Source organism: Cupressus sempervirens, chromosome 11 (genome assembly GCF_028749045.1).
Source record: "Cupressus sempervirens isolate cs-2001-9-10 chromosome 11, ASM2874904v1, whole genome shotgun sequence".
NCBI classification, from domain to species: Eukaryota; Viridiplantae; Streptophyta; class Pinopsida; order Cupressales; family Cupressaceae; genus Cupressus; species Cupressus sempervirens.
In genome coordinates this window covers 710,892,202-710,905,540 of record NC_143128.1, presented here as the reverse complement: position 1 = coordinate 710,905,540, position 13,339 = coordinate 710,892,202, and positions in this window count along the sequence as shown.

The following is a 13,339-nucleotide window of genomic DNA, read 5'->3' as shown; positions in this document are numbered from 1 at the left end:
AATATTATTTAGCTCAATTACCTATGATAGTAAGGTCTTGCTTTCAAAGCAAGAATTGATTTATATGAATCATTTTCAAAATTTCAATCTCACAAAAAATAGTATAAAGTAGTATGCTAATAAAATGTTGCTCCATTTTAAATAAATTTGAAAAAATATATTAAATAATAGAAAACATAATTTTAACATTAACTTCAAAACTATTATTTAATGATTCTTTCACACACACACACACACACACACACACACACACACACACACACACACACACACACACACACACACACACACACACATGCGCGCGCGCGCACACACACACACACACACGATTATTTTTAATATTCAAAATATCTCAAGTAATTTACATCCCCTAATTTAAGTCATCTCAAGCATCCAATAATATTCAAGGTAATGAAGGAGAGATCTAAAGTCTTGCATCAAATTATAACATACTATCAAATTTATGTGTTTCTTCTATGGGTGAAGGCATGCAAAAACTCCTATCAAGAAATATAAACCATTCAGGAGGTTTCATTAAAATTTAAACAACTTTCTTATTAAGGACCTTAGAACATTGTAGTAATAATGGTTGCTTTATACGTAGGGTTTGACTTAGAAAAACCCCCATATAGAAAAACACATTCTCCCTCTTTTATGTATATAAGTCTCAAATGCATCAAATAGAGAATGGTTGATTTGTAGAGAGAAGACTCAGAGACAAATTCAAAAGATTGAATAGGCTAAAAATCCTTGTCCAAGAAGTATCACTTTGATGACCTATGATTTATTTCTAATACTTTGAGAGAAATATTTGAAGAGAATCTTATTTTGAAAGTCTACATAAATTGAAGTTGATAAAGATACCTCTAGTCTTGGATGCCTCACTCCATATTCCAACACTTGCATCTACCTTTTAGACCAAATCATATATTTTGTATTATCGTTCTACATATTTCTATTTATTTTGATTGTTGTTTATTTTCCACCACTTTACCAAGTTCCTACATAATTGTTTGTTTTCATCATATTCAATCATATCAATCCAAAAGAGGAGAACAATGAAAATAATCCTAACTCTCTTGATGGACTAAATTTTTTCCTCATTGGTTATTTTCTAATGAAAATCAAGAAGCATAAAAGATGATTCTTAGTTTTCATAATTATACTACTCTAGATCAAATCATCCTTTTTACTAAAAAAATTTCTCTCTTTAAATTAATTGAGGACCTATTCCTTTTGTTGAAATCTTCTGACTTTTAAATGACCTTGACTTGGTGTTGAATGCGTACAAAAATTCAAAAAGAAGATGCTAACAACTATTTCATTACAAGATTTAGTTTATATAGTTCTTCTATACAAGATCACATGCTAGCACTATACAAAATTAGAATATATAATTATTATTATACAATACCAAATTATAAACGAATCATGGGAGTTCATGACTTATAAATCATGAATTTTTTTTGACATCTTCCATTATTTGTGTCTTTGTGAAGGTGATACTAGTTATTGTTCTTCATTTGATCTCATAGCCTCAATTTCTAATTTTTCTTTCTTTTGAATAAGTATAGTGGGAGAGGGTCACAAATCTTACAATAGAATTATCATCAAGTTGTAAGAAAAAGGTAATGTCAAGAGAAGTGACACATTACAAAGTAGAACTAAGATAAATAAACTAATAAGACAAACTTAGAGAAATGAAATGGGTTGGGAGACTAAAAACAAAATCCCAGCCACTCCCTAGAAGGCCATAAAATATTCAAAGATGCTACAAAAACTATACAGACCAGTAGCATTGAACCAACCAAACAAACAAGAACCAGCCAACGACAACCACACCATCCACACTAAACCAACCATTTAAACCTAGAACAGTCAGAAATTATCCACCAAGAGCTCAACACACATCACCCCAAGGAAAAAGACTAAAAGAACAAAGCACTACTTTTTTAGCTCCTTGAGCTGGTCCAAGAAGGATTTCTTGAGGGGGCATAAAGATATAGCTTCACTTATCCCCTAAGAAGCCTATAGATTTCCCTCTTCCTTACTTTGGGTCTCCTTCTTATGCTTTCTCTTTGTTGTCCTATCTTCCAACTAGAGCTTCAAACAACCAATTTCAACCTCCATCTTTGTCTGAACAAAATTATGGTGGGAAAAAAAATTATTAATTTGATCCCCAAGGTGACCTTAATTTTTTATCATAGCCATTATCGTCTTGAGAATTTCATTTTTTTGTTCTTTTGAAGGTACTCTGTCCTAGATATCTACTTGCTTCTCCTCAAGCTACTCCCAACTATAAAATTTATTACCTACCACTTTCCCCATTTACCACTAAGATTTAACCCTATGACACATAGTCTAATCTTTAGCATTAAATTATGCCTCAATGATAGTATTCTATCTATTGATTTTCCTACAGGCAATATGCACTTGAAATAATAATGATTGCACCATCACTTTTAATATGTTATATCATTTAGCAAACTTTGTCAAATGTTAGGTAAGAGAATTCAAATCCATAGAGCCATCTTCCTTTTTAGGAATAGGTTCCAACAAGTATTCTCGAGATACTTTAGGGTCTCTAGGGTAACTTAAATCAATGAAAGGAGAGGTTTGGAACATAATGGAGCTAGGGGATAAGGAAGTGAAAAATTTGGAAGAGTTCTTTGGGGTCCATTCAACCTCAGTACCTAAGGACGGGCCCCTTTTGAAGTCCTTAGAAACCTCTACAATTTCCTCCTGATGCTCAAGGGATCTTGTTTCTTATTCTTAACTTTGGGGGGTGGAGGGGGTAGGGGATTAGGACATACACAACATACCTAGAGGAGTCTTTGGGAGTAATAGGGGCATGAGACTATTTTGACAAAGAAGAAATGGTTGGAAAAACGTAATTGATCAATTCAACCACTAATTAAGAGGACATATAAGGCACTAGATTCTTATGAAACTTATAAATTCTATAAATAATTCCCTAGTGTTTGGGAAGAAAACCCTTCATTTTGCATTTTTCCACACATACAAAAAGAGAGGAGTAAATATAGAATGGAATGAAGAACACATATATTGATCTCTAAGCTTATGGTGCCTATTAGTGTCAAAATACTTAGTCATTCAATAGGCAATGATGAAGGGCCATCACTATGACCGAGTCATCTAGTGAAGGAAAAGCATATACAAGGACTTTTTTTTTTTGCATTACATGCTGAAATAGTTAGTGATTGTCGAGAACCTTAGTTGAGACTGAGTGCATACGTAAGACTAGCTATTATAGTAGTGACCAAGTAAATTTAAAAGAAATTTTTGCCAAAGAAACATAGAAGGACATGTATATAGAAGCTGAGTGCCTGTACGAGTGTTAGCGATGATCGAGTGTCAGCATGTTCACATGATAAGTAGTTCAATTTAGTCATATGAGTTTTTATTTGCATAAACAACTATGTAAATAACTTTTTCAACTTCCATATGATATTTAATATTTGTAGAGATGATCAAGATGGAGTTTAAACATCATTACAGAAGGTAATAATCTCAAGGAATGCAAATCAACCAATCAACTAGAAATGAAAGAAGAAGAAGAATTGTAAAATGTTGATTGAGATCTAGAAATTTTGAAGAATATTTATTTAAGGAGGATTATAATCCTAGAATCAATATGAAGGTATGAGTGAATATGATGAGAAGATAAGATTGAAAATAGAGAGAAAGATGGAGTGTGTGGATGAATTAAAGTGAGAATACAAAAGTGAAGAATCAATCAAGGATACAAAAAAGCAAGTAAGGTTAAGTTTGGAATCAAGTAAGACAAAGAAAATTGAAGAAGTGGACTTAAAGGAGATATTAGATTGAAATATCAAATCACACATTGCATAGAGGAGATCCAAAATTAGCTTGTAGAGAAAACCAAGGCTCAGGTACTGAATCATTTCTTAGCAAGATTGAATCAAGGCAAATAACTTAATTGAGTGATCCCAACATGCTTATTTAAATATCCTAACAAAGTCCTTTCTTAATTGTAAGGGTGAAATCCTTTAATAGGGTAGGACTTAGTGGTCTTGAAGCTTTTAACAGGTCAGACCCCTCATAGGGTAGATCATATATTATGATCAAATATTGTAACCCTAACATGTTTATTTTCTCAACAATGAATATTTGTGGGTTTTATCCCCACCCTAGTTTTACCTATGTGTTGAATCTTTCATGGATGTGATGTATTCATTTACTATTTTGCATTATAACTTTGATTTTAGATCTAAGATACGAGATGAATTATGTGTGAATTCCATAATTTGGTTTCATTAGTAAAAGTTTAAGAATCTAATTCAGCCCCACTATTAGTATCTTGTTTCCCAATAATCCTTCCAAAAATTGGTATTAGAGCCTAGTTCTCTTGGAAGAAGCCTAACAACATAAGAGGATGAGATCATGGAGATGGAGGAATACATGCTGGGAAAAATAACTGGGAACTAGATGATTGAAATCTAGATCATATTGCAAAACCTTGAAGAAGAAAGAGAAGAGTTAAGTAAATCACTAACAAAAAGGAGAGAGATAGAAATAAAATTAAATGACACACTATACAAGGAAGTAGACACATGAGGACTACTTGATAGTAGAAAGACTGGTGATAATAGTAAAGAATTAACACAACTATTAGATACACATAATGTATAGAGAAAAGAGGAAAAAGAACTCAAGAGAGAACAAGAAACTCAATTAGTATTACTATGTGAAGTAATAGAGAAAAAGAAGAAAGTTGGAGAAGAAAAAGTCATGGATGAAGAAGACAAATGAAATATGACAACTAGACTCGAAGAGAGATCATTTAAAGTAAAGAAGCTCACAAATAATTAGTTAGATATGATAAATCAAATGATAGTTGGTACTCAGGAAGAAAATAAAAAGGATTTGGTCATTAAAAACCTAAGATCAAAATGAGAAACTAAGAAATGAGTTAAGAAATAAAAAAAAACTTTTGGAAAGAATGAACAAACCAAGTGAGCCTATCAAATACTTTAAAAGAATGATGAGATCACCTAGAGAAACAAAAGACACCTCTAGACTGGGATACAAAAAGCACTTTTCATCTACTAAAGAAGGAGAATCATCAAAGAGTGGAACTAAGGAATGCAAAATCCAAAGGAAAACCTACATGTCATCATTGTGGTAAACCTAGTCACACAACTAATATTTGCAGATGCAAGAATGACATGCAAACTTCTAAACCTAAGTCTATTAGAAATTATTGTAAATGAAAGAAGGCATGACATCAAGCACATGAATGTAGATCCAAGAAAAATTATTCATTCACTACATTCAAAGGACATTGCTATAATTGTCAAAAATATGGACATAGAGCTCATAAGTGCAGATTCAAGACAATTTCTAATTGGACACTTGAGAAACCAATACATGCACTAAGAAAAAGGAAACTCCTATAATTGGGACTAAAATACATGGTTTACTTGTCACTATTTTGAAGAGTATGGACACATTTCAGTGTAAATGATAAGAAGTGACTAAATGGAGAAGTGGTATGTTTTAGTTCTCTTGGAAGAAGTCTAATAACTTAAAAGGATGAGATCATGGAGATGGATGAATACATGCTAGGAAAAATAATTGAGAGCTAGATGATTGAAATCTAGATCATATTGCAAAAACTTGAAGGAGAAAGAGGAGAGTTAAGAAAATCACCGAGAAAAAGGAGAGAGATAGCAATGCAATGAAATAAAACAGTATAGAAGGAAGTAGACACATGAGGACTACTTGATTGTGGAAAGACTACTAATAATAGTAAAGAATTAACACAACTATTGGATAAGAATTATTTATAAAGAAAAGAGGCAAAAGAACTAAGGAGAGAACAATAAACTCAATTAGTATTACTATGTAAAGTAATAGAGAAAAGGAAGCAAGTTGAAGAAGGAAAAATCATGGATGAAAAAGTAAAATGAAATATGACAACCAAACTTGAAGAGAGATCATTTTACTTGTACATAAGCTCACAAATAATTAATTAGATATGATAAATCAAATGATATTTTCTACCCAAGAAGAAAATAAAAAAGGATTAGGTAATCACAAACGAAAGATTAAAATGAGAAATTAAGAAATGAGTTAAGGAATGAAAAAGAACTTCTAGAAAGAATGAACAAACCAAGTGAGGCTATCAAGTACTTTAAAAGACTGATGAGATCACCTAGAGAAACAAAAGACACCTTTGGGTTGGGATATAAGAAGAACTTTTCATTTACTGAAGAAGGAGAATCATCAGAGAGTGGAGAACTAAGGAATTCAAAATCCAAAGGCAAACCTACATGGCATCAATGTGGTAAACCTAGTCACACAACTAATATTTGCAGATGCAAGAATGACATGCAAACTTCTAAACCTAAGTCTATTGGAAATTGTTCTAAATAAAAGAAGGCATGACATTAAGCACATGAATATAGATCAAATAAAAATGATTCATTCACTACATTCAAAGGACATTGCTATAATTGTCAGAAATATGGACATAGAGCTCATAAGTACAAATTCAAGACAAATTTTAACTGGACACTTGAGAAACCAATAAATGCACCAAGAAAAGGAAACTCCTACAATTGGATTATAGTACATGGTATACTTGTCACTATTCTGAAGAGTATGGACACATTTCAAAGGAAATTAAAAGAAGTGGCTGAATGGAGAAGTAGCGTGTTTCAATTCTCTTGGAAGAAGCCTAACAACTTAAGAGGATGAGATCATGGAGATGGAAGAATACATGTTGGGAAAAATAATTGAGAACTATATGATTGAAATCTAGATCATATTGCAAAAAATTGAAGGAGAAAGAGATCAGTTAAGAAAAACACTGACAAAAAGGAGAGAGATAGCAATATAGTGAAATGACACACTATACAAGGAAGTGGACATATGAGGATTACTTGACAATGGAAAGACTGGTGATAATTGTAAATAATTAACATAACTATTGGATAAGAATAGTTTATAGAGAAAAGAGGCAAAAGAACTCAAGAGAGAACAAGAAACTCAATTAGTATTACTATGTGAAGTGATAGAGTAAATGAAGAAAGTTAAAGAAGAAAATATCATCAATGAAGAAGACAAGTGAAATATGACAACCATACTTGAAGAGAGATCATTTTAAGTACATAAGCTCACAAATAATCAGTTAAATATGATCAATAAAATGGTAGTTGCTACTTAGGAAGAAAATAAAAAGGATTTGGTGACCACAAACCTAAGACCAAAATGAGAAACTAAGAAATGAGTTAAGGAATGAAAAAGAACTTCTAGAAAGAGTGAACAAACCAAGTGAAGCTTGTTAGGATTAAACCTCCTACATAAATTTTTTTTACATGAAAATAGAATCAATAACAAAAAATAATATATCACACAAAAAAAAACATAAGACACCAAGATTTGATGTGGTTCATCTAATCCCTGGGCTATGTCCACCAAACAGTAAGTCTGATATTATTATGATCTAGTGATTACAACCTAATTACAATCTATAATCCCTTATAGCTCAATACCACCATAAGAACCAATTTCATATCATCACACTAAAATAATCCCTAACCCTAAGCCCTTTTATACAAGTACTTTTATGCTGTGTTAGGGTTATAACATGTCGACCATATGTCAACTATACGTCGGCCACAACATCACCCATAGTCCAAAATTTTTTTTGGGGCACTACCCCAAACCCCAAAGAATTTATGAAGTATGTATAGTACTTCCCTAATCAATTACCAAAAACTAAAAATCTCCAACTTGGAGACTAATTAGACTCCACACTAGACAACAATCTCCCACTTGGAGACTAATCCAGTAGCAATACCACTACCACATGGTGCTCCCATTAGATCAAACCACCCTGGACTCTATTTTTCTTGTATTCATGTTCATTCTAGAAGATCAATCGAAGTTGAAGAGGAGTTTACCTTCTCCCTTGTTACTACCTTTGTAAACATATTTATTGGATTTTCATCTATATGTATCTTATCTAGCTTTAACTGTCCATCCTCCAAAATTGACCGAATGAAATGGTACCACAATTGTGTGTGTTTGGTCTTTGAATGCAAAGCTGAATTCTTGGCAAGATGAATGGAACTTTGACTATTTGTAAAAAAATAATTATCCTTCTCAGGGTGTCCCAGTTCTTTGAAGAAGAACTAAAGCCATATCATCTCTTGTCTACCTCTGTAGTAGTAACATACTCTACCTCTATAGTGGATAAAGCATCAACCTTCTGTAACCTAGAAACCCAACTCATGGCTGCCCCACCAACAGTAAATGCATAACCTATAGTACTCTACCTGGTATCAATATCCTATACCAATTCTGAGTCAACATAGCCCTATAAATCAATAGTAGAGCCCCAAAAGTGTAAACACTTATTGGATCTTCCTCTCAAATATCTAAGAATCCACATGACTGCATTCCAATGCTCAATTTCTAGATGATTCATATACCTACTAATGACTAGCACTGCATGTGCAATATCTAGCCTTGTACGTACCATAGATACATCAAGATTCCTATAGCTAAAGCATAGGGTACCTTGGACATCTTATCCTTCTCTTCTTGTGTCTTAGGACACACCTCCTTATTCAACTTCAAATGACCAGGTAAAGGTGTGCTGACAACTTTAGCATTCTCCATACAGAAATGCTGCAACACCTTCTCAACATAATTAACCTGAGATAGCATCAATTTCTTGTTCTTCCTATCTTTGGAAATCTTCATACCAAGTATTTGTTTTGCTTCCGTCAAATCCTTCATAGCAAATGCATGTGCTAACTGGCATTTCAATCCCTTAATATGATCCATGTTAGACCCAACTACAACCATATCATCAACATATAAAAATAAAATAATATAGCTATCGTCATCCAACCTCTTAAAATAAACACAATGATCTAAATGACACCTATTGTATCCATGCTCATGCATAAAACTATCAAATTTCAGATACCATTACCAAGGTGCTTGCTTTAAGCTGTATAAACTTTTCTTCAATTTGCACGCTAAATTCTCCTTACCTTTGACCTCAAATCCTTGTGGCTAAGCCATAAATATCTCTTCATCCAAATCACCATGAAGGAAGGCTATTTTAATATCAAGCTTCTCTAAATGCAAATCTTTAGTAGCCACAATCCTTAAAATAGTATGGAGGTAGAAGTTATTTTAACAACAAGAGAAAATATCTCATCAAAATCAATGCCCTTTTTTTGAGAAAATCCTTTTACAACTAACCTGACTTTAAATCTTTTCTTACCTCCATCCTCTTCCTTTAACCTGTAAATCCACTTATTTCGTAAAGCTCTTTTACTTTTAGGCAACTTGCATAAATCCCATTTCTTATTCTTTAGCAAAGAGTCCATTTCATCTTTCATCATAGACTCCCACTGAATCTTAGTATCCACCTGCACTGCTTCATCATAACATTCAAGTTCACCAGCATTAGTAAGTAAAATTGAATACAAAAAGGGAGAAAATCTTTTTGGAGGTCTAATTTTCCTTGTTGACCATCTAACATTCATTAGTGTGGGTGGTATTTGTTGTTGTGGTTGTTGCTTATCATGAGGAATGGCTAGAACATCATCTTTTGGAGTATCATCCAACACTACATAATCATCTTCTTTCTTCTCATGTTGCTGCAACAGATCTTTGTACAACACTTTTTCATTGAATATGAGATCCTTGCTTCTTAAAATTTTATGATTTTCAAAATTCCAAAGCGTATAACCAAATTCATTATTTCCATATCAAAGAAATTCACATTTCTTTGACTTATCTTCCACCTTGGTTCTATTTCGAGACTCTATGTAAGAAAATGCTTCACAACTAAGGTTTTGATAAAAGAATAACTCACCTTCTTATCAATCCATGCTTCCTCTAGAATACCACAACTCAAAGGAGTAGAGGGACCTCTATTAATCAAATATACAAAAATATTGATAGCCTTTTCCCACATGTGTGAGGGAAACCTAGCATCCAACCTCATGCTCCTTGCATGCTCCATTACAGTCCTGTTCATGCATTCTATTGGATACAATTGTTAATTGTGTACTGTCTTTGATGTTACAAAAATGTCATATCAGTCATTAAACAAAGTCTACCAAGATCAGATGATTAGCAAAGAAATTTACAGTGTCTACCGAACATTCCTGAACATTACACAATAAAGTCAATGTCTACCTAGCTCACTTGAGCATCAAATAATTTTGTAGTAGAAAGCTAGTGTTAACTGAGCTCCCAAGGTTAACGAAGAAAAGTAAATGTCTACTGAGCTCACTTGGGCATCAAAGGATTTTGTAGCAGAAAGTTAGTATTAACCAAGCTCTCAAGGTTAATGAAGAAAAGTCAATGTCTACTGAGCTCACTCGGTCATCAAAGATAATGTGGCAAAAAGTTAGCTTCTACCAAGCTCACAAGGTCAGCAAAGGAAGGTCAATGTTAACCGAGTTCACTCGGTCTCCAAAGGATTTTTGCACGGTTTGCAGTGTTTACCAAGCTTCACTTGGTTAACACTAGAAAACCATTCTGAGCAGTGGTTATCGAGCTGGGTCAGCCAGTGAAGGATTTTATTGTTTTGATAATAAGTTCAATTGTTTCGTGCAATAAGTGTAGCGAATTGATGTAATGATCTTTTCAGTTGTTGTAACTTATATTTGAGTCGACTTGATAATATAAAAGGTATATATATATATATATATATATATATATATATATATATATATATATATATAGATGTTCAAGTTGTGAATTAAAAGGTGTGTGTAGATATATGAATGAAGATGGAATAAGCGAATATTGAGCAAATTATAATGAAGGATTAGATATCCTAGAGGAGCTGTAAAGTTATATTCGATTAGTAAGGATCCAATAAAGCAGATTAGAGATCTATAATCAGAAAAAGGTAAGTTGCATATCATTCAGGTCACTTCATTATTGCTTTCTAATCATTGTAATAGTGAATCCAGAATCTCTTTACAGAGTTGGTTTAAAAACCATTTTATAAATCCTCTAACAAGGTGACAGTTTAGTTGAATTGTTCTAAAAACCTATAACTAGGCCACTCCTAATAGGGTGATTAAATCCTCTAACAAGGTCACACCTAACAGTGTGTATTGTAACCTTTAACAAGGTTGGCTCCTAACAAGGCTCACTTCAAAAGAGTGAAAATTGGTGACTAGTTACTTGGTGGTTTTTCTCATATTGGGTTTCCACTTTAAATCTGGTGTCTCTTGTGTTCATTTATTTAACCTTTGCATGCATATTAATAACTATGAATGCTAGATGATTAATAACTAGTTAACCTACTGAGTTATAGTATTCCTGCACTATTTACCTAGCATCAACAGTAAGCAAGCATTATAGACATCCAAGGGATTTTTGGAATTGTTTTTGTGGTAACTAATTCACCCCTCCCCTCTCAATTACTTCATCTATATTTCCAACAATCAACCACTCCACTTTCCTGTGGAGCCCTTGGAATAGTTTTCTGTCTGTGAATTCCATTAGTGGAGCAATAATCTTCAAATTTATAACTACAATATTCACCACCATTATCAGATCTGAGAAATTTTAATTTCTTACTAGTCTCATTTTCAACCAAGCATTTCCATTTCTTAAAAGTTTGAAATACATTAGTTTTCTATCTAAGAGAATAAACCCATACTCTTCTAGTCGCATCATCAATGAATGTAGCATAATAATGAGAGCCACCAAGGGAAGATACCTGAGTGGATCCCAATACATCAATATGCACAAGCTCTGATTCCTCCTTTTTGTTTTCCTTCCTAGTGTTAAAAAAAATCACTCTCTTTTGTTTTCCATACATACAACTTTCATAGAAATTCATATTAACACATTTTAGACATGGTAAAAAATTCTTTGAATGAAGTAATTTCATACCTTTCTCACTCGTGTGCCCAAGTCTAGTGTGCTAGAATGCTGTATTAGAATCTACAACTATTTGTTCTCCCTAATCAACTGCAACAACTCTTCTTAAACATTCATTTTTCTCAAAAATAATTAAAGTAGAAGGACCAATATGACCTGTACAAAGATCTAAGGTGCCTACTTTCACACCTTTTGCTACTACAAGGGAACCTTTTGAAACCTTAAAATTTTTATCATTAAAAGTAACTACACAACCATCACCAAGTTGCCTTGCTGAAATTAAATTCCCACTTACCCTTGGAACATGTCTTACCTCATGTAGTAGCCAATGATTCCCATTCTGTGACTTAATCTTAACTTTTCCCTTTCTAACAATCCAACAGGGTTCATTATCCCCCAAATAAACAAGCCCAAATCCTCTTGGACATAATCAATGAAATAACCTCTATGAGGTGTAGCATGAAATAAAGCACCATAATCTAAAACCCATGAATCATCAACACTTTCTAAAGACAGAAGCAAAGCATCCTCTTCATATTTGTTACTTACCACATTTGCCTCCTTGTCTCCATCTAGTTTATCTCCTTCATTTTTCTTTCAAGTCCAACAATCTTTTTTTTATACCCTAATTTTCCACAGTACCAATAGTCATTCAGTCTTCTCAATTGAAACCTCCTCCCCTTTGACTTTCCTCTTGATTTTCCATGATTTTTGGAATTACTTCCTCTCTTTTTCATTCTACCTCTACTTTGTGCATTCAAAGCACTTCCTAATGTAGATCCACCTGAGGATTTTGTACAAGTTTCCTCACTCAAAATAACACTGATCACATCATCATATTTTAGGGTACTAGATCTAGGAATAGAATTACTCATAGCCATTACCAAGCCATTCCAGCTTTTAGGCAAAGAACACAAAATCATGAGAGCCCTAATTTCTTCATCAAATTGATACCCATAGAAGATAATTGAGTAGCAATAGTATTAAACTCTTTAAATGATCTATGATAGATCCACCTTCTACCATTTTCATATTAAATAAATGCTTCATGATAAATACCTTGTTTGAAGTAGAGGAATTTTCATATAGTTTTGCTAGGGTTTGCATCAATTCTTCCGTTGTCTTCACTTTTGTAATATTAAGTGCCACCAATGGTGATGTAACACCCCAACCTTGCTTCCAAACCCCAAGCTCTCTCCCAGGGCTACCTTAGGTCATTCACTAGACCCACTAGGGCTTCTTCACACCCTATAATTACTAGGACCTTGCTCAAGAGATCCTAATCCTTCAGTTGGGGGTACACCAACAAAGTAACATCAAATTTCTTACTAGCCGGCTCCAGTCCGCTATTAACCCTCAAGTCCATCTATAGCTCCAAGGGTACCAGTTCTTCATCTAGGGTTTTTTTAGACTCCTTCTA